At 42.0% G+C, this 26,025-nt stretch overlaps 1 long non-coding RNA gene across 1 annotated transcript in view; it reads right to left on the bottom strand.

The window, feature by feature from the left end:
- LOC114805813 overlaps positions 1-24,068 on the bottom strand; it is a 70,004-nt gene extending 45,936 nt beyond the window's left edge. The window contains exons 1-2 of the long non-coding RNA XR_003753838.1: positions 23,977-24,068; positions 23,715-23,822 (exon numbers count right to left, since the gene is read on the bottom strand). This is a non-coding gene — a long non-coding RNA (uncharacterized LOC114805813). The remainder of the gene's footprint in view (positions 1-23,714; positions 23,823-23,976) is intronic.
- Positions 24,069-26,025: the final 1,957 nt, after the last annotated feature.

The following is a 26,025-nucleotide window of genomic DNA, read 5'->3' as shown; positions in this document are numbered from 1 at the left end:
AAAGTTAGAGATTTAGAAAGGAAAACCCGTAGATATCAAGATCTCTGAAAACTAAAATGGATGGAGCCAAGAAGCAGGGTAGCCTACTGGAAAGAGCCTGGGCATCAGAACACCTGGATTCTAATCCCTGCTCCTCCATTTGTCTGCTGTGTGACCTTGGGCAACTCACTTAACTTCTCTGTGCCCTAGTTTCCTTATCTGCCAAATGGGGATTCAGTACCATGAACCCTCTGTGGAACCCTCGGTGAACTCATCCGCTCTCGCGGCTTTGACTACCATCTCTACGCAGATGACACGCAGATCTACATCTCCGCCCCTGTCCTCTCCCCCTCCCTTCAGGCTCGCATCTCCTCCTGCCTCCGGGACGTCTCCACCTAGATGTCGGCCCGCCACCTAAAACTCAACATGAGCAAGACTGAGCTCCTCATCTTCCCTCCCAAACCCGGTCCTCTCCCAGACTTCTCTATCACCGTGGATGGCACGACCATCCTTCCTGTCTCTCAGGCCCGCAATCTCGGTGTCATCCTTGACTCGTCCCTCTCGTTCACCCCACACATCCTATCCATTACCAAGACCTGCCGGTTTCACCTCTACAATATCGCCAAGATCCGCCCTTTCCTCTCCACCCAAACGGCTACCTTACTATTACGGGCTCTCGTTATATCCCGGCTAGACTACTGTGTCAGCCTTCTCTCTGACCTCCCTTCCTCCTCTCTCGCCCCGCTCCGGTCTATTCTTCACTCCGCTGCCCGGCTCATCTTCCCGCAGAAACGATCTGGGCATGTCACTCCCCTTCTTAAACAACTCCAGTGGTTGCCTATCGACCTCCGCTCCAAACAAAAACTCCTCACTCTAGGCTTCGAGGCTCTCCATCACCTTGCCCCTTCCTACCTCTCCTCCCTTCTCTCTTTCTACCGCCCACCCCGCACGCTCCGCTCCTCTGCCGCCCACCTCCTCACCGTCCCTCGGTCTCGCCTATCCCGCCGTCGACCCCTGGGTCACATCCTCCCGCGGTCCCGGAACGCCCTCCCTCCTCACCTCCGCCAAACTGATTCTCTTTCCCTCTTCAAAACCTTACTTAAAAATCACCTCCTCCAAGAGGCCTTCCCAGACTGAGCTCCTCTTCCCCCTCTACTCCCTCTGCCATCCCCCCTTTACCTCTCCGCAGCTAAAGCCTCATTTTCCCCTTTTCCCTCTGCTCCTCCACCTCTCCCTTCCCATCCCCACAGCACTGTACTCGTCCGCTCAACTGTATATATTTTCGTTACCCTATTTATTTTGTTAATGAATTGTACATCGCCTCGATTCTATTTAGTTGCCATTGTTTTTACGAGATGTTCTTCCCCTCGACGCTGTTTAGTGCCATTGTTCTTGTCTGTCCGTCTCCCCCGATTAGACTGTAAGCCCGTCAAACGGCAGGGACTGTCTCTATCTGTTGCCGACTTGTTCATCCCAAGCGCTTAGTACAGTGCTCTGCACATAGTAAGCGCTCAATAAATACTATTGAATGAATGAATGAATGAACCTGATTATCTTGAATCTACGTCTGTGTTTATAGTTTAGTACATAGTTTGTGCTTAAATACAACAATCATTATGATTGTTATCCAATTGCCAATATCAGAGCCTAAGTCCTGGACTGAATGGCCTATTGAATTAATGGACTATTATAACCGATAATAATATTTGTTAAATGTTTACTGTTTGCCAAATACTGTAAGGAACACCAGGGTAGATACAATGCAATCAAGTTTTAACACAGTTTCCGTCTCACATGGGGCTCAGAGGAAATATATTAATATATATTTAATCTCCATTATATAGATGATGAAACTGAGGCACAGAGAAGTTAAATGACTTGCCCAAGACCACAGAGCAGGCAAGTAAGTAGCAGAACCAGGATTAGAACCTAGATCCTCCGAGTCCCAGACCTGTGCTCTTTCCACTGGGCCACACTGGCTCAGACTGTTGTTATTGGATTCCGTCAATTCGATAGTCCCGCTTTTTTAGTGATTCCAAGATATCTTTATAAATTGACTGCCAACACATTACAGTCTGTGGCTAAGGAAGGTGGTGAGGGGAGACAGAGAAAGGAAAGCTATGTAGGCAGAGATGATGCCAGGGGAAAAAACTTCAGAGAAAGTGACAGAGTGGTGAACTGCAGAGGTTATTTTTACACTCTCAGACAATTGCAGTTACTACCAATAAATGGCACTATATCCCACAGTAGCCAAACTTCACTCTTAGGTGCCAATATTTTTTCTAGATTCTTTTGAATAAACATTGTCCCCCATGGGTTGGTATTATCTGTAGTTTCCATTACTTCCTGTTTATTCTTCCTTTCAGGTCATTAGTGGAAATTTTAAATGAAGGCAGAGCTAAAACTGCTCAGCACAGGCACCATTGTTAACCAACCCTCCACAATCAAATACATTGCTCCTTCTAATTAGTAAGCAATCTTCAAGACTTCCAGCCAGCCTGCTATTCACGTGACAGCCCTCATTAATTTTGCCGGTTAGTTGGCCTTAGACACTAAATCATTCGACCTGTTAAAATGCAGAGATATTACATCTTCTGCAGTGATCTATCACCAAAAGCATGCTCATTATACCACTGGAAATTTCAGAGCCATATTCATCCCACGACTATGGGACTGACTGGAAGTTTGTAACTGTTTGTGATGGGCTGTCAATTTTTTTTAAGGACATAATGAAAGCTGTCTTGTGTGTATTTCTTTTCTTCTCAGAAATGTATATGTGCAAACTCATGATTACTCAAAGCCTGACTGTCTAGTGAGATAGTCTTCATAAATGAAGAGCATAAATATATTTTCCCTTGTGCCTCCTTTTTCTCTTCCTACTTCTTCCTTACTTAATCCTTTCAATGGTCATACTTCTCCTCCCATTAGCATTTAGCCAGAGGGGAAGGGAGAGGAGGTGAAAGTCAAATTAGTCATTTTAGTTACTAATTCACACCACTGATATCTTTGAGAGCAGGTTGAAACCACATCTAAGATGTCTTATCTGTGGAATTAATCCTGCTCTACCTATATCTACCCTACCCCCCATAGTTAATATAATCCAGAATCCTCACAACTCTCATGTATTTTTCTGCTGGAAGGCTCTCAGGGCCAAATTATGTCAAGCAATATTGTTTTCTCATGCCGTTATCAGAGAAGTACTAGATATTTTCAAAGCATTTAAAGCATTTTTGGATGAGGTCCCAGGAATTAGAGCACAACAATAACCTGCTTGAACCAACCAAACCAGGACCCTGACAAATTGTTGGTCTGGGAGAAGTGACTTGTTCTCCTTCACCCCTGGGCAGTAGCAGATGGGGTGAACTGCAGTTTTTTTGGAGGGAGGGGAAATTTTCCTTCTGCTCCCCTCTAAATTCCAAGTTCATTCTTTGGAATTTTGCATGTAGAGAAAATACCAAAGACAAAACTCAGCCCTTGGGGAAAATATCTGAGAATTAACTTAAAATATAAAAGAAAAAAAGGATACGAAATCCATGACCTTCTCTCTCCTTGCCCCCAAATTGATGGCTGGCTGCAGTCAAAAGTCGTGCAAGAGCCTCTGGGCTCTGGCTGGGCAAAGGTCAAGACACAGAGCTGGGGAAGCACAATCAACCATACCCATATCTACTACCAGGCTCACACTTTTCTGGGGTTTTCCATGCATTTTTAGTTCTCTCTGAGGATTTGCCCTGAGGTTGGGCAGAACCCAACAAAAATCCAGTGGAATGAAGTGATCATGGTCTATTAACCCAATAACTCTTGCCTAGAAACCAATAACTTCTCCAAAGTACTTGAAGAATCACTATGTAGTATCACATTAAACTACTCTTCGCTCAGTTAATTACCATTTACTCAAGTTCCTGGATCGATTCAATGTACTTTTATACCTATAGTCCTTAAACTCTATGATTTCCTCCTACTTGAAACTAGTGTGATTATCTCTCCTTTTATCATGTAAGTATTTTGAGGGCAGGAATCCTGTCTACCAACTCCAGTGTTCTCTCCCCAAAACTTAGTACCATGTCCTGCACAGAGTGTGTGCTAGTGTGGGTGCAGAGGCATGGCCTAGTGGAAAGATAACAAGCCTGGGAGTCAGAAGACCCAGCTCCACCACTTGCCTGCTGTGTGACCTCGGGGAAGTCACTTTACCTCTCTATGCTTCAATTCCCACTTCTTTAAAATATGGATTAAATACTTGCTCTCCCTCCCTCTGAGACTGTGACCCCCCATGTGGGATAGGGACTGCATCTGATCACAATGTCTCTCTCCCAGCACTTAAACACCACAATTAAAAAACATTTCTGCTACCCCTTTCATATCATGTGCATATAAAGGTGGTACCCTGCTTCTCTTGTGCACTTGCTATCTGCAGTGCCTGAAACTTTTTTCAATTTTCCCTCTCGGTGATATAATCTCAGAGCCTCCACATTTCCGACTGCTCTTCTGTGTATATAATCATTATCTGAAAGACATCACATTTGGAAATCCCTACTTCTATATGGGGGAAAGTAGGGGCTTATCCTTTAATGACAATAAACATTATCAGCGCCATGTAAATTATGTACTGGTTCTGAACAAGTGCCCATTTAATTATACTGCATTACCTTCACCTACTTTCCTGATCTTGCGATTCAGTCAGATAGGAGCATTCAAGTGTCTGTAGACAAAATAGTCTTAAAACCAAGCATATGGTTACTTGTTTTGTTAGTCTCTAAATGCCTTCAGTTCATCTGTAACATTCTTGACAGACATCGCGATAGGGGAAATTTGGATCATGAGCCCCACACCTTGCCTAATGCAACATCACATCATGTGCTACCTAGACAGATGTATGTTGTTTGAAAGAATTTTCCTTTAACTCCTTTAATTCCCCAATAGTGCTCTACCCAATCACATATAGTAAAAACTGGCCCAGTGTACAGATATTTCTCATTTTACAGTTTATTCTTGCACGTAGTAAATTTTATTCTACAATAAAAAGTAACAGTGCACCCCAGTCCACTTTTTAAAGCCTTGTATTCCACACCCAGTCAAGCTTGACTTTTGCATTTTCCCCCTCAAAATATTCTGTTTCATAAATCCCCAATGTTTCCCATCCGTGCTACCTGATAAGTGCTTCCTATGTGCCATGCACTGTGCTAAATGCTGGGGTAAATATAATACAATCAGATCAGATATAGTGCTGGTCTCAGGGCTCAAAGGCTGAAGAGGGAGAACAGGTATTTAATCCTTATTTTACAGATGAGGAAAATGAGGCCCAGGATAAATTAAGTGATTTGCCTAAGAATATTCATTCATTCATTTACTCAATCGTATTTATTGAGTGCTTACTGTGTGCAGAGCACTGTACTAAGGGCTTGGAAAGTACAATTCAGCAACAAATAGAGACCAACCCTGCCCACAAGAAGCTATGTTGCAGGCAAGCAGCGGAGCTGGGATTATAGCCCAGGTCTCCTGACTCCCAGATCTGTACCCTTTCCATTAGACTATATTGATATATTACAAATCATTTATTGATATTAATGTCTATCTCCCCCTCTGGACTGTAAACTCATTATGGGCAGTCAACAATTCCGTTGCATTGTACTCTCTCAAGTGCATAGCCCATTGCTCTGCATATAGTAAGTGCTCAATAAGCATTACTGATTGATTGGACTTAGAAACTGTTAGGTTGGTACAGCCAAGGAGTCTGGGCCACAGAATATACCACTTGTTCTCCTCTTCCTCCCTGTAAATCCTGCCCTAACCCTAGACACTTTCCCTCTGGGTGCAATCAAGCATGATCAATCAGTGGTATTTACTGAGTGCTTATTGCATTCAGAGCACTGTACTAAGCACTTGGGAGAGTACAATGCAACAGAGTTGGTAGACATCCCTTTCCCCCAGTGAGCTTACAGTCTAGAAGGACATGAACTAAGAGACTTGTTCTGCTTTACAACTGCCAGGTGGATTTCCTGCAGCTTTACTCTGCCCTATGCCCACATCTGTCTTCTCAAATTCTGGACCTCTTCCCTTGTCCCTATCTCTCTGATATTTTCAGATAGTAGTGAGTATTTATTGAGCACCCATTTGCAATGCACTGTACTAGGGGCTTGGGAGGCACAAAATACAGAAGTGACAGGTTTCCTGCCCACAAGGAGCTTACAGTCTAGAAACGCTAATCTCTACCACAATAACCAAACCAAAAATCAACGTTGGCAGTGATGATGTTAGGATTTCTGGCTGGAGTGCTACAATCCAAGTGAGCTGCCGTGATGGTCAGAGCTCATAACCAAGCACTATTCCTTTGTTAGAGCAGTGATCCATCCAGCCCATTGGAGGAACTGTCTGATGGCAGCTTGTCTTGTTAGCTCCCTGTGGCCAGGGAATGTGTTTACCAACTGAATTATACTGTACTTTCCCAAGTTCTTAGAACAGTGCTCTGCACATGGTAAGTGCTCAATAAATACAACTGACTGCCATTCAGCTTCTTACAAGGGCCATTATTTTTCACGTGATTGACATTAAGCCAGCTTATTAATTGATTTGGAGGCTTCACTGGACCTACAGCTAAAGGAGGATTACCATTTGGTCATTCTACCTTGACACTTCACACTGCTGCTGGCATCCTGACATCTTTCAAGTCCCAGTTCTGGACAATGAGCTCATCAATGAGAAGACAGTGTTTAGACTCCGGGGGCATCCCTGATGGCTTTCCAAAATTTGGGCTTGGGGAATGATGTCTCTCTGGAGCTGATGGGATAAGTACTGAGTAGGGTCAAAGAGGCAGGAAGTTAGGAATAGTTGAGCAAGGCTATCCTGGAGAAAAACAAAGACATATCAAGTAGATAGAAACTATTCCAAGAATCTCTGATGAGAGGTGCTACATAAACCAACAAGTTATTATTATTAGCTGAGTTTGAAAAATATATTTACTTACTAAAATGCTATAAAACCTAATTCTCTTTTGGGTAGTGTGCTTCCTTCCTCACAACAAGACTTTTCTCCAGAGGCTGTCTTGTCTACGCTGTTCAACTCTCAGGACACATGACCCTCTACTTTGAAAGGCTGTTTGTTTATTCTATGGTGCATCATCAATTTTCCCACTGCAGACTGATTAAACTTTTTTGTAACCACAGATTGCTTGAGAACTGCTGGCCTAGAAGTGCACAGATATGTTTTCTTCTAAAGCCTACTGGAGACATTTGATTGTCTATGTTGTCTTTTTTTTTCCCCATGATCGCCCTTTCCCCAAGATTAATTTAGCCCTCTTTTTTCACTTCTTTCCTACAAAGATGGACCTCAGTTTTCCTAGGTTTTTGGGAAAGCTTCATGTGTTTCCATTCACCTCCAGCTTCATTACCTAGATTCCCTTCTTTCATTCATTCAATAGTATTTATTGAGCACTTACTATGTGGAGAGCACTGTACTAAGCACTTGGAATGAACAAGTCGGCAACAGATAGAGACAGTCCCTGCCGTTTGACGGGCTTACAGTCTAATCGGGGGAGACGGACAGACAAGAACAATGGCAATAGAGTCAAGGGGAAGAACATCTCGTAAAAACAATGGCAACGAAATAGAATCGAGGCGATGTACATTTCATTAACAAAATAAATAGGGTAATGAAAATATATACAGCTGAGCGGACAAGTACAGTGCTGAGGGGATGGGAAGGGAGAGGGGGAGGAGCAGAGGGAAATGGGGGGAAAAGAGGGTTAAGCTGTGGAGAGGTAAAAGGGGGCGGTAGAGGGAGTAAAGGGAGAAGGGGAGCTCAGTCTGGGAACGCCTCTTGGAGGAGGTGAGTTTTAAGTAGGGTTTTGAAGAGGGGAAGAGAATTAGTTTGGCGGAGGTGAGGAGGGAGGGCATTCCATGACCGTGGGAGGATGTGGCCCAGGGGTCGACGGCGGGATAGGCGAGACCGAGGTATGGTGAGGAGGTGGGCGGCGGAGGAGCGGAGCGTGCGGGGTGGGCAGTGCAAAGAGAGAAGGGAGGAGAGGTAGGAAGGGGCAAGGTGATGGAGAGCCTTGAAGCCTAGAGTGAGGAGTTTTTGTTTGGAGCGGAGGTTGATAGGCAACCATTGGAGGTGTTTAAGAAGGGGAGTGACATGCCCAGAGTGTTTCTGCAGGAAGATGAGCCGGGCAGCGGAGTGAAGAATAGACTGGAGCAGGGCGAGAGAGGAGGAAGGGAGATCAGAGAGAAGGCTGACACAGTAATCTAGCCGGGATATAACAAGATCCCGTAGCAGTAAGGTAGCCATTTGGGTGGAGAGGAAAGGGTGGATCTTGGCGATATTGTTAAGGTGAAACCGGCAGGTCTTGGTAACGGATAGGATGCATGGGGTGAACGAGAGAGAGGAGTCAAAGATGACACCGAGATTGCGGGCCCGAGAGATGGGAAGGATGGTCGTGTCATCCATGGTGATAGGGAAGTCTGGGAGAGGACCGGGCTTGGGAGGGAAGATGAGGAGCTCAGTCTTGCTCATGTTGAGTTTTAGGTGGCGGGCCGACATCCAGGTGGAGATGTCCCGGAGGCAGGAGGAGATGCGAGCCTGAAGGGAGGGGGAGAGGACAGGGGCGGAGATGTAGATCTGCGTGTCATCTGTGTAGGGATGGTAGTCAAAGCCGTGAGAGCAAATGAGTTCACCAAGGGAGTGAGTGTAAATGGAGAACAGAAGAGGGCCAAGAACTGACCCTTGAGGAACTCCAACAGTTAAAGGATGGGAGGGGGAGGAGGCTCCAGCGTAGGAGACCGAGAATGATCGGCCAGAGAGGTAAGAGGAGAACCAGGAGAGGACAGAGTCCGTGAAGCCAAGGTGAGATAAGGTATGGAGGAGGAGGGGATGGTCGACAGTGTCAAAGGCAGCAGAGAGGTCAAGGAGGATCAGAATGGAGTAGGAGCCATTGGATTTGGCAAGAAGGAGGTCATGGGTGACCTTTCTTTCCTGTCTCCTGCTTAAAATAATATCCTCTACTTCAAAGAATAGCTCCCCCAGACAATTAGTCTGTAGCTCAATGCCTTGAGCCTCATATTAGCATCTCCATTCCTTCCCTTTGTTTCTCTTTGTGTTTTCCCTCCATTTTCCCCCATTACCTACTTTTCCATGGGAAGGCACTCTGATGGTTTTCTTTGCCGACCATTACATTCAGAGCCATTGGGGAGACTGATATTCAGGTTTGCCCACTTGTTAGAGGATCTACACTGTAGTCATTCTTTGGTGTGAGCTACATAATTTCATGAAATCCAAATAAAGAAAGTAGGGGAGGGAGTTGAAAGGAAGGAAGAGGAACTACTTTTTTATGGTATTTGTTAAGCACTTAATATGTGCCAGGCACTCTACTAAGCACTGGGCTAGAAACAAGTTGATCAGGTTGGACACAGTCCCTGTCCCACATAAGACATAACTTTAATCCCCATTTTACAGATAAAGGAACTGAGGCACAGAGAAGTTAAGTGACTTGCCCAAGGTCACACAACAGATAAGTGGCAGAGATTAGAATCTAGGTCCTTTTGACTCCCAGGCCCGTGCGCTATCCATTAGGCGATGCTGTTTCTCATTTCCAAATAGGCAGAGGAGATGATTGCCTACATTTCCCAGCAATCACTGGGACTTTGTGGGAGGAGCTCACCCCTAGTTTGCTCCATTTTTCTGACTTGCTTGAGGAAAAAGTAACTCCAGGCATTTTGCTCCCAGCTTGGCTTAAGGGAATGTGTTGAGTTTCTTTCTTTGATTAATCTGTACTTGTGGGAAAATAGACCACAGAAATAATGGTTGGTGATTTACTTTGGGGTTTTATGATTTTCCCTGTTCTATCCCTTCTCTGAGATTAAGTTTTACGACTGCATAACTGCCTCTGGAGCCTAGGTTACCACATGGTCAATCCTAGCAGATAAAATTAATCAAGCATAAAGGTCTGGTTTTCTGGCTTTGTGGTTCATGTATCTGGTTCATGGTTTTGATCTACATTTCCTCTTGTATTCTTTTCAGTTGTATCTTTGATTAAAATATTAGTTGTTAGTCTTCAGTTTGTCTAGGGGAAACATCCTGTCTCTCAGCTAATACCCTCCTGTAAATCATTGCTCAGCACTCGGTTCAGTATTCTACATACAGTGAGCGCTTAATAAATCCAATTCTATTACTCAGCCATGTTCGCTAAGGCCTCTGTAGGGATCCCAATTCAGTTCTGTTCAGACTTCTTATCTCTTTTATTCCTCCTGAATGTTCTGGGAAGAGGAGTACAATTAATCCAGCTTCTCATTCAGTGTAATTCAGCAAGATGATCTGAGTCTCAGAAATCTGAGACTAGAATGTAACCACAACAGTGTAAGATTTTAAATATCTTGCCTTTAATGAAAGGACATCGGTCAATGGCAAAACTTGAAAATATCCCCTCCCTTTATGCTTGGGGCAGGACTGCTGTGTGGTGCATAACCACACCATCTTGTACACAAAAAGTCCCACAGAGAACTTGGCTGAAGTCTACTGAGGCCTGAATGGATGGTGCCATTTAGATAAGATCAGATTGTAACCTCCTTAAAGGTAGGGATTCTTATTATAATAATAATGATAGCATTTGTTAAGCACTTACTACTGTTCTAAGCACTGAGTTAGTTATTATTGACTGCAATGATTCACCCAAGAGCACAGTGCACTGCAGAGTATTGGTGGACTGATTTCCCATTTTATACATCCCTGGAGCCACAGCACAGCCAGTCTCTCGGCAACCACCCAAATTCCGACAGCCATAAACTGGGTTGGAGGAGAGGCCCACATTGTAAATTTTGAACTGTAGTTTCGTAGGTCAGTGTGTCTCTGGGAATCTAGTCCCCATTTAGAGTGGAAAGAGGTGACTATTCCAGTATAGCTAAATGAAGCAATTCTATATAACAATGAAGTAGAGGTTCTGATTTGGCAACAATTATATGATTTCTCAATAACCTTTTCATTATTCTGCTACATGGAAATCACTCTGATGGATTCTATCCTGGGTCCTAATCCCGGCTCCACCACTCATCTGCTGTGTGGCCTTGGGCAAGTCACTTCACTTCTCTGTGCCTCAGTTTCCTCATCTGTAAAATGGAGATTCAACACCTGTCCTCCCTCTGACAGACTGTGAGCCCCATGTGAGGCTGGGACTATGTCCGGCTTGATTATCTTGTATCTATCCCAGTTCTTAGTACAGCGATTGGCACGTAAAAAAAAAAAAAAAAAAAAAATTGGTATTTGTTAAGCGCTTACTATGTGCAGAGCACTGTTCTAAGCACTGGGGTAAACACAGGGGAATCAGGTTGTCCCACGTGGGGCTCACAGTCTTAATCCCCATTTTACAGATGAGGGAACTGAGGCACAGAGAAGTGAAGTGACTTGCCCACAGTCACACAGCTGACAAGTGGCAGAGCTGGGATTCGAACTCATGAGCCCTGACTCCAAAGCCCGTGCTCTTTCCACTGCGCCACGCTGCTTCTCAACTGCTTAACAAATACCACAATTGTTACTAGCAAATTCTCAACTTAAATGACTATTTTCACTGTAGTTTTCAGCAGGAAGATCTAAAATTATATTTTTTGATTATTTTATATCGCATGGAATTATTCTACCACTTTGCCTATAGTGGTCATGAAACGTATCACCCCATATCTGGATGTTTAAGGATATCTTCAGGCTTTAATAAGAACATATATTTCCATTTAACAAAACACTAATTGAAAGTAAATTTTGAGAAATAAAGATTTGTTCCCACATGGAAAAAAGCCTCTTCTAGATCAACCTTGTGCTAACACGAATAATCGATGGAGTTTATTGAGTAGTTACTGTGTGCAGAGCATTCTACTAAACATTTGGGAGAGTTTCATATTACAACATGATCCTGCTTTGATACTACAGCACCAGAATTCATAGTACTGAACCCCTTCAGGGTGCCTTCAGAGCACTATACTTAGTTCTTGGAGAATAAAAGAGAATATACAGTTCTTGCCATAGTGGGGTTTTACAGTCTAATGCGGAAAAATAGCAGATTTAAAAACAATATTGTGAAAAAACAATAATTTTAAAAAATAGATGAACCCAAAATAAATGGCCTATTTTCCCACAACTACTGATTAATCAAAGAAATTCATTCATTCAATAGTATTTATTGAGCACTTACTATGTGCAGAGCGCTTGGAATGAACAAGTCGGCAACAGATAGAGACAGTCCCTGCCATTTGACGGGCTTACAGGCTAATCGGGGGAGACAGACAAGAACAATGGCAATAAATAGAGTCAAGGGGAAGAACATCTCGTATGGGATTAACTGTGAGCCTCACGTGGGACAACCTCATTACCCTGTATCTACCCCAGCGCTTAGAACAGTGCTCTGCACATAGTAAGCACTTAAATACCAACATCATTATTATTATTATTACTTCACTGTGTTGCTGGTTCATTTTTCACAGAAAACAGTCAGTCCATGTTTCCCCACTCCTCAAGAACCTCCAGTGGTTGCTATTCAGACAGAAATGTCTTACCTTTGGCTTTAAAGCACTCCATCACCTTTTCTCCTCCTACCTCACTTCACTGCTCTCCTACTACAACCCAGCCCACACATTTCGCTCCTCTATTGCCAACCTACTCACTGTACCTCGATCTCCTTTCTCTCGCCACCGACTTCTCATCCACATAATAATAATCATGGTGTTTGTTAAGTGCCTATTATGTGCCACGCTCTGTACTGAGTGTTGGGGGTGGATACAAGCAAATATGGTAGGACACAGTCCCTGTCCCACATGTGGCTCACAGTCGCAATCCCCATTTTAAAGATGAGGTAACTGAGGCCCAGAGAAGTGAAGTGAAGTGACTTGCCCAAGGTCACACAGCAGACAAGTGGCGGAGTAGGGATTAAAACCCATGACCTTATGAATAAAGAAGTAATAATGTCATGCGGCATTAGAACACCTTTCATCTGAGTGGCTAAGCCTAACAAAGGGGTGTATTTTGGTTAACACAATCATCTTTCATGAGTGGAGGAACAGATACAGAGACAACAAGCCTAACACTGAATCCAAATTTGAATCTTAAACTTCAAATTTTCTATTTCTTAAATAGCAAAGCACGTGAACATGGTTTAAGTGAGAATAACCAAGTAAGAAAAAGACTACTGGATACCTCTGGAGAGATGTATTTTATGTAATGTGTACATGAGGGAGATGGCATATTCTTGGTAACATATTTTTAGGCCTTTTAGATGGCTGCCTGTCTACAAAGTACATAATTAAGAGAGTCACACAATCACGGAGTGGAGTAAAGTTGGAAGTTCTCATCTCTATCCACATTTTAAAGACATATAATGTAAATAAAAAGTGCATTGCCATAAATGTATAAAATCAGATGAAGGAGAGCACCAAATACCTACTGAGACACTCAAAACAGTGCCCATTTCTAAAAAATCACTGCTATTATTTCAAATTACATTTGATTTACAAATCAATTAAGACTTCAACTGATAACACAGTCTCTTCCATGACATTCTTAAATGTGAATTCTGAAATTTATTTGGAAAGAGCAAAAGGCAGATGAGAATAGTTGAGAGGAATAGTAAAGTCACATGTTATAACAGCAATAAGTTGTAATAAATCACATATTACAGAATATTCCAGAGTAACCAGAACTCCTGTTGGTAATTCCATATATCAATCAGTGGTATATACTGAACACTTACTATGTGCAGAGCACTGTACTAAGTACTTGGGAGAGTTGAATACAACATATTCGGAAAACATGATCCCTGCCCATAAGGAGATAAGTTGTTTTTAAATAATTCCGTAGTAAGAAACTGTCCAAATTGCACATCCTAGAGTCAGTAAAATTTTCCCAAATCACAATTAAATTGTTCCTTTATTTTAAGAACGTTCATCACCAGATTTTCTTCTCATGTTAGATTTCCCTTAATGACTCAAACATTAACTTTTTCTTCACAGTACAAAGCCACAATGCTATTTAAGCTTCTACCCTATTTTTTTTAAAGTATCTTAGTTTAAAATATATGATTAGACTATCCTTCTGCTGCCTATGGAATGTTTCTAGGTTATGCTCATTTTTTCCTTAGACCTCAAGATACATGATACATGAGTTTCTTACCTCAAACTGTATGGTTGCAGTTCTTTCTGGCTTGTTTACAGGTTTTCCATAAACTATCTGGCTTCTCAAGCAAAAAACAAAAAAAAGCTTGCATTAGGAGACATTTTCTGGGTGTTAAATATGATTTTGAAATATCTGTCCAGTCAAAAGTAATTCTATGACGTACAAATTTTTAATTTGACTTTGGATTTTTGAATTTACTATGAAAATCTTTGCAGTTTCCAGAGTTCCTTAATGACTGGTTTACAGGGGCCATCTTCATCAACATTAGAATGCTGAGGACCACTGAGAAACACCACTGGCAGACCAACCATTCTGATCTGCAACAACCAGGAATGGAGAGGTTCTCTTCCAGGGAAGCCATCGGGAAAAATTGTGAAATTAACGAGGCAAAATTGAAAACGGCACCAGACGTTGCAAATTGCAGATGTGCCAGCATAGCAGAGGATGGTCTTTACTTATGTAGTGTAGAAGACTTTAGTCCCTTATTAATCTTTTTAGCCCAGCCCTCGTATTAATGACATCCTTATCATGGAAACATGATTACATCCAAAATGAAATACCCCTGGATGCCTAATATATCTGTTTTATCTACTGAGCACTTACGGTGCAGAGAACTGCACTATGTGCCTGGGAGAGTACAATATATCAAATTTGGTAGACAAGTTCGAGAAGTAGCGTGGCCTAATGGCTAGAACATAAGCTTGGGAGTCAAGAGGACCTAGGTTCTAATCCCAGCTCTGCTACTTGTCTGCTGTGTGACCTTGGACAAGTCACTTAATTTCTCTGGGCCTCAGTTCCCTCATCTGTACAATAGGGATGAAGACTGTGAGGTCCATGTGTGACAGGGACTGTGTCCAACCTGATTAGCTTCAATATACCCTAGCACTTAGAACAGTGCTTGGCACATAGTAAGTGCTTAACAAATACCATCATCATTATCATTATTATAACACAGCCTTAGAACTTGGGAGGGTACAATGTAACAGAGTTGGTAGACCCATTCCCTGCCCACAGGGAGCTTAGAGTCTAGAGGGGGTAACAGAAGGTGTTCCAGGCAAAAGAGAAGCTATAAATAATAAAGCTATAAATGCCTCAGAATAGAGAAGGGTCTGAATCTTGGATCGACTGAGGGTGCCCATGCAAGATTTAGAAAGAAGACCCAGGGGCTCCCTGACTTCTCAGAAATGCAAACTGAAGTGGGGGAAGGTGGGATTTAAGTCAGGCTCTTGTCCCAAATCCAAGGCTGAAGAGGGGATATCCAGATTCAGTTTCTGACCTTGATATAGGGTACATGACTTTTTTTAAAAAAGTCTTTTTTAAAAAAGAGTTTGAAACTCTTTTAAGGAATACATCCTCTACATAGATACATTCGATACAGGAAACAAACAAACAAAACACCTCTCATCTGAGGTTGAAGATTTTCTAAACTTTGTCCTAATTGTGTTTGACCAAACATATATCACTATAAGGACTAGGGTACATGGAGTCAAAATAATTAGGCACCAACATGGCTTGGTGGAAAGAGCATTCATGGGGTAGGGAGTCAGAGGACCTGGGTTCTAATCCCAGATCTGCCAATGGTTTGTTGTGGGACCTTGAACAAGTCACTAAATTTCTCTCCACCTCAGCTTCCTCAGCTGTGAAATGGGGATCTATACCTGTTCTCTCCCTTATTTAGACTGTGAGTCCCACATGGTACAGCACCTGTACATTAATTTTATCTACCCCAGAGCTTAGAACAGTGCCTGGCACATAGTAATCACTTAAAGAGTTTAAATACCATAAAAATTGTTTATGAATTTACTGTTAGACTATGTGGTTTGTCAGCAAACTTTTTAGGGACAAATCACCGGAAAAAAAATTCCACATTATTAATGCAACACGATAACTGCTTCTACCCTGAGGAATCCAAATTATTATGTGGGGACTGAAAGCTAAAAACTTATAGCTATTTGCTAGTTTGTGATTATTCCTAACATATGTGAGTTATGTAACAGTTCTTCTGAAAGTAGAGGAAGACACAGATGCCACCAGCATTCTCCCCATCCCGCCCTTCACATTTGGGTTTATGATTAAAGGCCTCTAGCCATATTTTCTGCCCACCCCCTTCCCTGAAGGCTTTGGACAGGAAGTATCGAGATCCTGTGCAGTTCAGTACAGAGAATCAGTGGGCCTCCCTGATTATAGGGATGGACCCCCCGAACCGCCAACTGTGAGCTGTGAGGAGGGGTGCAGAAAAACACCTCATTACGAAGTGAGTATGCGAGTTTTACTTGCAAATTCCAGCACTGGTCTGAGAGTCAGACGGACCTGGGTTCTAATCCTGGCCCCGCCCCTTTGTCTTCTGGGTGACCTTGGGCAAGTCACTTGACTTCTCTGGGCCTGTTACCTTATCTGTACAATGGGCCTCAGTTACCTTATCTGTACAATGGACATTAAGACTGTGAGCCCCCATATGGGACATGGATTGTGTTCAACCTGATTACTTTGTATCTACCTCAGTGCTTAGAACAGTGTCTGGCACACAGTAAGTGCCTAGTAAGTACCATGAAAACAAAACACAGAAAACAAAAAAAAAATACATTTGCGACCTCACCAGAGCAGAAGGAGGAAACCGTGCCAGACAGCTTCGAGCAGGCTCCCGCTATGACCTTTATTGCCATGTGAGCAAGCTACTTTTCAGAATTGCTGCTGAGTCTTTCTACCAAGCGAAACAATTTTTTTTTTAATCCTAGTTATACACTTACTGTATGCCAAGCACTGTGTTAAGCACTGGGGTAGATAAAAGATAATCAGGTCACACATGGTTCTTGTCACACATGGAGCTCACAGTCTAAGGCAGAGGGAGAACAGGTATTTAGTCCCCAATTGACAGATGAAGAAACTGAAGCATTGAATAGCTAAGTAATTTGCCCAGGGTCCCATTTCTGCTGGAAAAAATCTTCATCATCATTCATTCATTCAACCATATTTATTAAGCTCTTACTGCGTGCAGATCACTAGACTAAGCGCTTGGGAAAGTACAACATAATAAACAGTGACATTCCTTGCCCACAGCGAGCTCACGGTCTAGCCGGGGGAGGGGGAGACTGACATCAATACAAATAAATTGAATTACTGATCTATATCATTGAAATAATTGCCCCAACAATCCCTCCCCCAATTTCAACTGCTGCACTGTCTCATCAGGTGTGGACTGATTTTTGCGGAAGGGACAGAAATATGTCCCTGAGAATTCCTTAGTGGTGCCAGGTGGCTTGTACAAAACCAGTCATTTTACGCTAGTGACCCAAAAGACTCCTTGCAATACCTTCTTCTCTATAGCACTGGGTCTATTCCTGGGCATGTTCTGTATTTCAGATGGGAAGCAATGTGTCCAAATGTAAAGAGCATGGGCCTGGGAGACAGAGGACCTGGGCTCTAATCTCAGCTCTGCCAATCATCTGCTGTGTGACGTTGAGCAAGGAACTTAACCTCTCTGGGCCTCGTTACCTCATCTGTAAAGTGGAGGTTAAGGCTGTGAGCTTCAAGTGGGATAGGAACTGTGTCCAAACTTGAATCTAGTCCAGTGTCTAGTACAAAGCCTGGCACGTAGTAAGTGCTTCTCAATGCACAGTAAAAGATAGGCAAAGGCTGCTTGTAATCTCATCTTCTAATTTTCTCCCATTTGGAATGACTAAACTACGGCTGTCGAGTCTCTGTTCTGCTTCAATTGCTTATTTTATCAAATTTGAATAACAGTTCTGTTAGTTTGTTTTACTCCAGTTGAGTTATAATGAGGTGGTGTTTTCTTTTCACTGGATTTGGAGTTGGTTTACATGACTTGGTTTCCTTCCCGATAACCCCGCTCCTGCCCCATCCTAGGCTGCTGTCATATGATATCAAGCAGGGGACTGTGAAGCCTGGGTTCCTTCTTAAGAAAGAACAGAGCACACAGGGTCTCCAGCCAAGAAATCATGCCCTCTGAGAGGAATAGGTCTCCCATCAATAAACTCTTAGTTCAGAAGCATCATTACAAACTTTGATCCCATCCAAGGTTATCATCAGGCAATCTTCCAGTGGCTGGGTAAGTGGGAAGCCAAAAGGACTCATTTCTTATAGCCAGGATGTTCAGGCTTCTAGTGGAAGTGGAACCAAGGTCAAAGTAGCACCTTTTGCCTGGAAACTTTGTCTCCCAGAAGCCTCTGCCCGTCAATGGGCAGGGACTGTATCTGTTGCTGATTTGTACATTCCAAGTGCTTAGTACAGTGCTCTGCACATAGTAAGCACTCAATAAATACTATTGAATGAATGAAAGTTGGGTGAAACTTTCAAACTCAAGAGAAGGAACCTTAGCTGACTACCTTCTTCCTACTTGCTGGGACATGTTCTGGGATAATAATAATGATGATATTTGTTAAGCGCTTATTATGTGCCAAGCACTGTTCTAAGCACTGGGGTAGATACAAGGTAATGAGGTTGTCCCACATGGGACTTACAGTATTAATCCCCATTTTACAGATGAGGTAACTGAGGAGCAGATAAGTTAAATGACTTGCCCAAAGTCACACAGCCCATAAATGGTGGAGCCGGGATTAGAACCCACAACCTCTGACTCCCAAGCCTGGGCTCTTTGCACTAAGCAACACTGCTTCTCATTTTCTCCCATTTGGAATGACTAAAGCTACTGAGTCTCTGTTCTGCTTTGGTTGCTTATATAGAGAGTTGTATATTTGGGTCTCTCTCCCTATTTTTTTCCTCTTCCTATTCAATTTGACAAAAGTTCGGTGTTTGAGCTGTGAGAATATGAAAAATGTATAGAAGTATCACGACCTTTGCTGAGATGTCCTCCCTTGACATTGGTAGGCTGCGGGAAATTGTTTCAATTAAGCAACATCAGGCACTTTCATTTACCTGGAGGCTTAGAGAGGATCGTTTCTATAATTTACCTTAATAATTCATAACTCTGATATTTGTTAAATCACTATCATGGCCCCAGGACAGCGCTAAGGACTGGATTAGATCCAATTCAATTGGATCAAGCACAGTCCCTGTCCTACATGGGGCTCAGAGTCCAGGGTGATGCATACTAACAGTGAAATCTTTATTGAAGCATGTGAATTTGGTTGAAATTCTACCCTATCATACTTACTCCCCCACCCCCAACTCCTCCCGGCCCCAACACAAACACACACACACACACACACAAAGTGAGCAAAGCTCTTGCTGCTGCTCAGAGTTATCCAAACAAATCCATAATGATGATAATAACAATAATGATAATATCTGTTAAGCATAAGTGGCATGGGGATAGTGGCAATAGCATGTACCTGGGAGTCAGAAGACCTAGGTTCTCATCCCAGTTGTGCCAGCACTCTATTGTGTGATCTTGGACAAGTCATTTAACTTCTCTATGCCTCAATTTCCACATCTGTAAAATGGGTATTCAGTGCCTCTTCTCCCTCCCAAGACTGTAAGCCCCCCTATGGGTCAGGGATTATGTTCTACCTGATTTTCTTGTACCTATCCCAGTGCTTAGAACAATGGTTTGTCACATAGGAAGCAGTTAAATACCATAATAACAACAATGGGCCAAGCACTGTACTAAGACTGTACTAAGCCCTGGGATAGATACAAGATAATCAGATCTGAGGTTTTGAGAACCTATTGTATGTAGAACATTGTAATAAGCACTTGGAAGAGATCAAAAGAATAGGAAGACATGAGCCCTGCCCTTGAGGAACTTTTTTCTGGGACTGAGAGCCACTCCTCACTATTCTCTTGTCAGAGGGATCCACTCTGAGAAGTTATCAGTGACTATAGGAGCCTCTAGAAGCAGTGTGGCCTAGTGGAGAAAGCATAGGCCTGGGAGTCACAAGGGCCTACGTTCTAATCCTGGTTCTGCCACTTGTCTGCTGTGTGACCTTGGGCAAATCACTTCACTTCTCTGTGCCTCAGTTCCCTCATCTGTAAAATGGGGATTAAGAATGTAAGCCCTGTGTGGGACAAAGGCTGTGTCCAACCAAATTACCTTGTATCTACCCCAGCGCTTAGTATGGTGCCTGGCATGTAGTAAGCACTTAGCAAATAACATTGTTATTATTACAGTTTAGACTGAAAGGTCACCCTCTAGACTGTAAGCTCATTGTGGCCAGGGAATGTGTCATATTGTTGTATTGAACTCTCCCAGGTGCTTAGTACAGTGTTCTGCACACAGTAAGGACTCAATAAAAACAGCTGCCTGAAAAAGTTTCTCTTTTAGCTTGTCCCACCTGATTCTGCTCCACTTTTGGCTGGACTCCCTATAGTTCTTGCCTTGCCTAAGATGCCAGCAAAAAGTCATTCGGCAATGGCTATCATGTTGACCACACTCCCTTTGTTACGTTCACTCCTGTGTGTAAACTTTTGATTTAGGTCATCAGGTAGAAACTACTCTCATTTCATTTGGAGATCCCCAGATTGGGTGGAACAGCTAGTCACCCCCAGGAGCTTGTCAAATGACCATGAAAAGTTAGAGAAAAGTGGCAGGTAGAAACCAGAAGAACTTCAGACAGGATTGGGGTAGGGAAGAAAAACAGATGTGAGTTGGGCAAGGAAAGGGCTTTGTGCAAGCACAGCAGAAAAAGTTTAGGGGATCATAGCTGTGACACATTACATGAGTCACTAATGGAGTAAAAAAAAAAACAAAAAACAACCCAAGCATATTGCTAGCATATATAAATAGGAGAATAGCAATTAGAAGCTATAAGATAATCCCATTTCTCAGTCCAGAATCTGATGGGCTTTTTGGAAATACTGTCTTTAGTGTGGGTTCCCATAATTGAAGCAAATGTGAAAAACTTGGAGATGGATCAGAAGACAACAACCAAAATAATTTAAAGTTTGGGAAATAATTTAAAATTCTGTGAGAAAGTGCTAAAGGAACTGGGCTACTGAAGCTTAAATGAGTGCAGGTTGAGGCAGAAATAGATTAAATAAATAGACAGATTAGTCTATTTATTTATTTAATCTATTTCTGCCTCAACCTGCACTTATTTAGGCTGGGTAACCTTGGGCAAGTCACTTAACTTCTCTGCTTTAGTTTCTTCCTCTGTAAAATGGGAATTAAATTTCTGTTCTCCCCCTTAGGCTGGATTATGTTGTACCTACTCCAGTGCTTCACACAATGCTTTACAAATACCACAGCTATTATCATATAAAGTGTCTTGCTACAATATCTAGACTCAGGAGCAACTCCTCCCCAAATGAAAGATTCAGAAGGAATAAGAAATGTGGAATCTGGTCAGAATCCTAAAAGGAATCCTTTGTGAGTACTCTTAAGAACTGTTAAACTCTGATTAGTTTATGAAGCCTAATGACAACAGCCCCATAAAGCTAGTCAGTCAGAAACAGATCTCGGAGAGAAAAAAAAAAGCAGCAGTCTAGTTTTCTTAGGTTAAACAAATTATAGAGGATAGCTTTAACTTTTGAAAAAAGAGTACAGAAAACAGGACTATTTACCCCAAACACTTTCAGATGCCTGCTGCCCAATAAATGCATACAAGTCAGCAACTGGGAGTCAGAGGAGCTGGGTTCTAATTCTGACTCCACCACTTATCTGCCATGTGACCTTTGGCAAGCCACTTAGCTTCTCTGTGCCCCGATTCCTTCATCTGTAAAATGGGGGGGTAAGACTGTGAGCCCCATGTGGGACAGGGACTGTGTCCAACCTGATCAACTTGTATCTACCCCAGCGCTTAGTACATGCCTGGCACATAACAAGTGCCTAATAAATACCATAAAAAAGCCAGCCAAAGAGGAAAAATGACACAGTAAGTCAACCTGAAGAAATGAGGTTCCAGCAGAAGCATTAGAATAAACCAGTAGAACCTGATCTGAATTCTTTGTATCTACTTTAGCACTTTGCTCCTAAGTGCTTAGTAGGTATTATTATTATTATTACATGATGCAAGTGAGTGGCAATCTGAGAGTGGTAATATTTGAGCACAAATGCCATACAGAAAGAGACAAATAGAATTGTCTAAAGCAGGGTATAGGTAAAATCGCAATAGAAATAAACCGAGAACCTACCAGCCACAGATGTCACTGACAATATTAAAATGAACAAAGATGAATCGGGTCAAAGCCCATAAGGCCATCAATGATATGTACTGTATGATATGCATTGAATGTTTATGTGCTTAACAACATATCGATATTCTTTTGCCTTAAAGTGTATTTTGGATAGAGCAGAATGGAAAAATAGAGGAACGTTTGTAATTCTCAAGGGAGAAGAGGGCAAAACACATTTTAAGAGGCAGGCAATTGGTTTGTCGGACTGTAACAAGGATCATAGATAGAAATGTAGTGAGAGGAGAGGGATTTGGATATAGTGGAAAAAAAGAGATAGTCTCATAATGCAGACCACCTGGTGCAGGATCTTAAAGTGAAATGTCAGCTCCTGGCTCCACTGGGTTGGATATGTAACAATGGTGGATGTAGCTAGAGCTTTCAAGGGAATCACCTCAGGATAGTGAAATGAAATTGAATAGAGATGGAATAGCCTACTGAATTAATTTCTAATCTCCCCACTTTATACACCTCAACTTCCACACCACCTAAACCATCTGAGTACTTATCACTCTCTGCCTAACACTTGTACATACCTCATACACTCTATTAGTAATTTTTTTGTAGTAAAATAAAAATTATGGTATTTGTTAAGCATTTACTATGTGCCAATCACTGCACTGGCTGGTATTTCTATTGATGGCTGAGAGATTACGAGATGTCACTGGCATGTAACAGAAGCCTGCAAGATCTCTTTATAACAGGAGCATATGACAGAAGCAAAAAAAGCATATCCCCTACCCACAAGATGCTGTAGAAAGAACTTCTGAAGTTGGACCAGAACAAGAAACTGCAGAACCCAGTGGGGTCCCAGAGACCCTCCCAAAACTCCAACCAGGTTTCAGAACTGGGTTGAGGAAATTAAGCTGCTTGTAGTGAGGAAACTGAAGAAATGGAGTTGCGGTAGTTAGTTCCCAATAGCTGTGGGACACTTTTTGGTCAGAGTTAAATTGTAAACTTACTGGGGGTAGAGTGTTTGTCTACCAACTCTGTTATACTGTACTCTCTGCACACAGTAAGGCTTAATAATTGATTCATACAGCTACCTGTTATTCTCAAAAAAGACATTAGCTTTGCCTCCAAAGCATCAAGCTGTGGAAAGGGTCTTCCTCTCTCTTAGAACTATTGTCTCTATTTGACAGAGCTAGCCTTGTTTTTCCCAGGTCACTAAATTAGCTAATTAAGGATTCTGTTTGAAGTCAGAACAATTTCAGCAAATCTCTGAAGTGGAAAGCAGCAATTTGTCAGAGGCTTCCAACAAAAGACCTTATCAACTAATTCAGTTCTTGAGTAACAAGTAAAAAGTTCACTGTTGGTTAGTAAAGTGCATTTCCTACTGACTACACTAGTTTCTCTTATTCACGTGCTGAAAATGGTTTGTTTTCTTACAGTGAAATATAAGGTTTAGTACAATCTCTAAAATAAGAAAGCAATCTTACCATACCAATTTTTTTTTTAAACCAATCCCCAATTCAACCAAGAGGCAGTACTGTCTGATTTTTGTTTCTTACCTATAGATGTGCAAATTGTAGCTTGCTTGGGTCTGGTCGATCACCCACGTTTATTCAATCCACAGAGTAGCTCTTTGCAAGACTAAAGTTCAGAAGTTTCTGGTTTGTCTGAAAAAAAAAATCGAGTAGATATTTTCACATTATACACGGAAACAAGTGAAATGGAGAATCCACATTAAAGACAAGTTGGCTTTTTAAAAAATTACTAGAATAAGCCAAAATGAAAGGCTATCAGGGATATTATATTTACATGCATAATTACCTCCACCTTGTAATTATTCCACCCCAATTTCTGAATGAAGAAAAGAAAAGATTGGCTTTTTTGTAGCAGATCACTGTAAATGGTGGTAGCAGTAGCCCGGGGGAAGAGGAAAAGCAGGAGGTGGAACCTAAGAGCACGTGGAAAAGCAGGTAGGGGAAATTAATTCACTAAAGTTGCCACGAGGTCAAGCATACAGCAGGTGAAGGTCATTAAGAGTGCCACTAGGCTAGGGTAGGAGGAGCGGAGGTTGAAAACTAGACAATACAGTAAGGGTGGAGGAAGTTAAATGAAGGCTTAATACATGCAGCATTTGGTAGAATGCAACAGAATAATAATAATTCACTCAACCGTATTTTTTGAGTGCTTACTAAGTGCAGAGCACTGTACTAGGCGCTTGGAATGTACAATTCGGCAACAGATGGAGACAATCCCTGCCCAACCAAGGGCTCACTCACAGTCTATAATAATGATGGTATCCGTTAAGGGCTTACTATGTGCCAAGCACTGTTCTAAGCCCTGGGGAAGATACAAGGCAATCAGGTTGTCCCATGCGGGGCTCATGGTCGTAATCCCCATTTTACAGGTGAGGTAACTGAGGCACAGAGAAGTTAAGTGAGTGGCTTGCCCAAGGTCATACAGCAGACAAGTGGCAAAGCAGGGATTAGAACCCGCATTCTCTGACTCCCAAGTCCGGGCTCTTTCCAGACAGCCTCCAGTTTTCATTAATTCATTCGATCGTATTTATTGAGTGCTTACTGTGTGGAGAGCACTGTGCTAAGTGCTTTGGAGAGAACAATACAACAATAAACAGATATATTCCCTACCCTTCCTCTTTTTCCCTCCTGCACCCCTTATTGTTTGACTTAATTCCCTGTGTAATAGCCCTCCCATTTGGGAATTGAAAGTTATGCAAAAAAGTGGGGCAGTGATGCCAGTAAATGAATTAAATTAACTACTGAAACCGTTTTACCTAAAAGTCACCTACAAATTAAAGCATATAATAGCACTTTAAAACCTTCTAAGTAGGGTACATATCTGATTGGGGTAGATATCACATTTATTTGAAATAGCTGGAATCAGAAATCTCCCTGACTGATTTGAAAATCAAATATATTTTGAAATTAAATGTACAACTTATCCTGAAGAAAGGATCCCTTGCACATACCAATTATTAAAATTAGTTCTTGCTAACCTGAAAGTAACTGGACGATCTGAAATCAGGGCTTTTGTTAAAAAAAATCATAAAAACAGAAAATATGAGCCCTAAACAGTTATTTTGTACATGGTAAAATTTACCTCAGATGCTTTTTTTTGATATGTGCAAGTGATAAGGGTATTGGCACTTTTTAAAATGGAATTTATTAAGAGCTTACTCGAGAGGTACATGATTATGAGAGCAGGAATCATATGCAAGGGGCTCATAATCTATTTCATCCCCATTTTGCAGATGAGCAGTGAGCTCAGAGAGGTTAATGATTTGCCCAATATCACACAGTATGCTAGTAGGAGAGCTGGGGCTAGAACCTCAGCATCTCATTTCCTAGTTCTGTGTTCATTCCTCTAGGCCAGCCAAGTTGCCGTAAAACTGGATGTGGATATTAAATGAATACTTTTGGGTCGGAGCCTTTTGAATATTGTGATATTGTAATATTGTGAGACAAGAAGAGCTTTTGACATTTTAATGGTTTCTAAAGTGTGATTTAATTAATTCTTTCCTTTTTAACCCTCTTCCCATAAAAAAATGGGGGAAAAAAATCCCATCTCTAATCCTCAACTACAGAATACACCTTAAATATCTCCATGCTGCTTCATCTCTGAAAGGTTGAATACTTGACACATTTCTTTTTTTGGCTGCCACTTGAATAATGCATAAAGGCACATGATTAGTTTTCCTTGTTTGGCAGTGCTGGGAACAGAACACATAAGATTTCACACTGGTTAGGGTAAAAAAAAAAAAAATCCCACCTCTGGATTTGGGAAAGAAATAATCTAAAATCTGAAAAAAGAACAAAGGAATCAAATACAGAAAGCATAATAAAAATTTAATTG

The sequence above is a fragment of the Ornithorhynchus anatinus genome, chromosome 20 (genome assembly GCF_004115215.2).
Source record: "Ornithorhynchus anatinus isolate Pmale09 chromosome 20, mOrnAna1.pri.v4, whole genome shotgun sequence".
Lineage (NCBI taxonomy): Eukaryota > Metazoa > Chordata > Mammalia > Monotremata > Ornithorhynchidae > Ornithorhynchus > Ornithorhynchus anatinus.
The sequence above is the reverse complement of the archived record's forward strand: the minus strand, read 5'-3'. Positions and strand labels throughout refer to the sequence as shown.